We start from the raw sequence: 2,824 nt of genomic DNA, 5'->3' as shown, positions 1-2,824 counted from the left end.
GGGTGGATCACGAGGTCAAGAGATCGAGACCATCCTGGTCAACACGGTGAAACCCCGTCTCTACTAAAAATACAAAAAATTAGCTGAGCATGGTAGCGCGTGCCTGTAATCCCAGCGACTCAGGAGGCTGAGACAGGAGAATTGCCTGAACCCAGGAGGCGGAGGTTGCGGTGAGCCGAGATCGTGCCATTGCACTCCAGCCTGAGTAACAAGAGCGAAACTCCATCCCAAAAAAAAAAAAAAAAAAAAATTAATCTGAGAAAAGTGACACCATTTGTCACTTCTAGCTATATTCATCTCTAAGATCCCAGCAGCTGGCATCTAGCTAGGGTTTGGTAAATGTGTGTAAGATGACTATGGCAATACCAAGGACTCAGAGTAGCACTTAAAATACTCCCAACAGAGTGTGAATTCTGACCTTTTTCGGTTACTTCGAAACAAGCAGGATTTTCCTATTGGTGGGCAAGAAGGAAAGGGGAGTGATATTTACAATTTGCTCAAGATAAGAGAATGTTAGACTGAAGGTAACTAGATCAAGCCCAGATTTGGGCGATACTTTCCTTTTTGCCCTCTCTCTCTCTCTCTATCATCTATGTATCTATTAATCAATTTTTCTAACTTCTTGGCCAGGTGTGGTGGCTCATGCCTATAATCCCAGCACTTTGGGAGGCTGAGGCAGGCAATCACCTGAGGTCAGGAGTTCGAGATCAGCCTGGCCAATGCGGTGAAACTCTGTCTCTACTAAAAATACAAAAAAAGATCGGGAGCGGTGGCTCACACCTGTAATCCCTGCACTTTAGGAGGGTCAGGAATTCGAGACCAGCCTGGCCAAAATGGCAAAACCCCATATCTATTTAAAATACAAAAATTAGGCCAGGCATGGTGGCTCATACCTGTAATCCCAGTACTTTGGGAGGCTGAGGTGGGTGGATCATGAGGTCAGGAGATGGAGACCACCCTGGCTGATATGGTGAAACCCTGTCTCTACTAAAGTACAAAAAAATTAGCAAGGCATGGTGACACGCACCTGTAGTCCCAGGTACTCAGGAGGCTGAGGAAGGGGAATCACTTGAACCTGGGCAGCAGAGGATGCCATGAGCCGAGATCATGCCACTGCACTATAGCCTGGGTGACAGAGCAAGACTCTGTCTCATAAAAAATAAAAAATACAAAAATTAGCTGGGCAGGGTGGTGGGTGCCTGTAATCCCAGCTACTTGGAAAGCTGAGGCAGGAGAATTGCCTGAACCTGGGAGGCAGAGGTTGCAGTGAGTTGAGACCACACCGTTGCACTCCAGCCTGGGACACAAGAGTGAAACTCTGTCTCAACAAAAGAAAAATACAAAATAAAAATTATCCTGGCTTGGTGGTACATACCTGTAGTCCCAGCTGCTTGGGAGGCTGAGGCAGGAGAATTGCTTGAACTTGGGAGGCAGACGCTGCAGTGAGCCACGTTCATGTCACTGCACTCCAGCTTGGGTAACAGAGCAAGACTTTGTCTCAAAAAAAAATTGTTTTCCTGACTTTTTATTTTGAAAATTTTAAACCTAGAAAAATTGCAGGGCTAATATAATAAACATCTGTACATTTTTCGCCTAAATTCACCAAAGGTCAACTTTTTGATGCATTCGTTTTACCTCCCCGTTCTGTGTCCCTTTGTGTATGTGGATGGCATTTTTGCCAAACCATCTAAGAGTAAGTTATAAAAATTATGATACTGCAACCCTAAAACTTCAGTATGTATCTCCTAAGAACATTTGCCTATTTTTATAGATGTCTTACTTTGAAATAATTTAAGATACAAAAAAATTGCAAAAATAGTACAGAAAGTTCCCATGTGCCACTTACCCAGCTCCCCCCATGATCACATCTTATATAACCATAGTACATCATCCAAACCAGGAAAATGACATTAATACAACACCTTCATTCAGCTACAGACCTTATTTGGATTTCATTAGGTTTCTCTCTCCTCTCTCCCACCCTCTAAATTTTTATCATGTGTACAGATTTGAGTAGCAGGAATGTTCCATTACCACAAAAATTCCCTCCTCTTAGCCCCTTTGCAGTCACATCCTCCCACACCCCTACAACCCTAATTCCTGTCAACCATTGATCTTTTCTCCAGCACTATAATTTACTCACTTCAAGCATGTTTTATAAATGGAATCAGGTAATATGTAACATTTTGAGATTAGCTTTTACCCAGCAAAATGCCCTTAGGATTCACCCAAGTTGTTTCTTTTTTTTTTTTTTTTTTTTTTGAGACGGAGTTTCACTCTCGTTACCCAGGCTGGAGTGCAATGGCCGCAACCTCCACCTCCTGGGTTCAAGCAATTCTCCTGCCTCAGCCTCCTGAGCAGCTGGGACTATAGGCACGCACCACCATGCCCAGATAATTTTTGTATTTTTAGTTTTACCATGTTGGCCAGGATGGTCTCGATCTCTTGACCTCGTGATCCACCCCCCTAGGCCTCCCAAAGTGCTGGGATTATAGGCGTGAGCCACCGCACCTGGCCCACCAAAGTTGTTTCATGTGTCAATGGTTCACTCTTTCTAATGGTGAACAGTATTCCACTGTATGAATGTATCTTGGTTTGTTTATCCATTCACCTGCTGAAAGACATTAGGGTTGCCTCCTATTTTAGTATAACATACAGAAAGCTGCTATGAACATTCGTGTACTCATTTTTGTGTGAACATAGGTTTTCCTTTTTCTAGGCTAAATACTCAGAAGTGAGATTGCTGAGTCATATGGTAAATTTATATTAATTAAATTAAATTAAATTATTTATTTTGGAGGCAGAGCCTTGGTCTGCCACCTAG

The sequence above is a fragment of the Cebus imitator genome, unplaced genomic scaffold (assembly GCF_001604975.1).
Source record: "Cebus imitator isolate Cc_AM_T3 unplaced genomic scaffold, Cebus_imitator-1.0 Scaffold71, whole genome shotgun sequence".
Lineage (NCBI taxonomy): Eukaryota > Metazoa > Chordata > Mammalia > Primates > Cebidae > Cebus > Cebus imitator.
The sequence above is the reverse complement of the archived record's forward strand: the minus strand, read 5'-3'. Positions refer to the sequence as shown.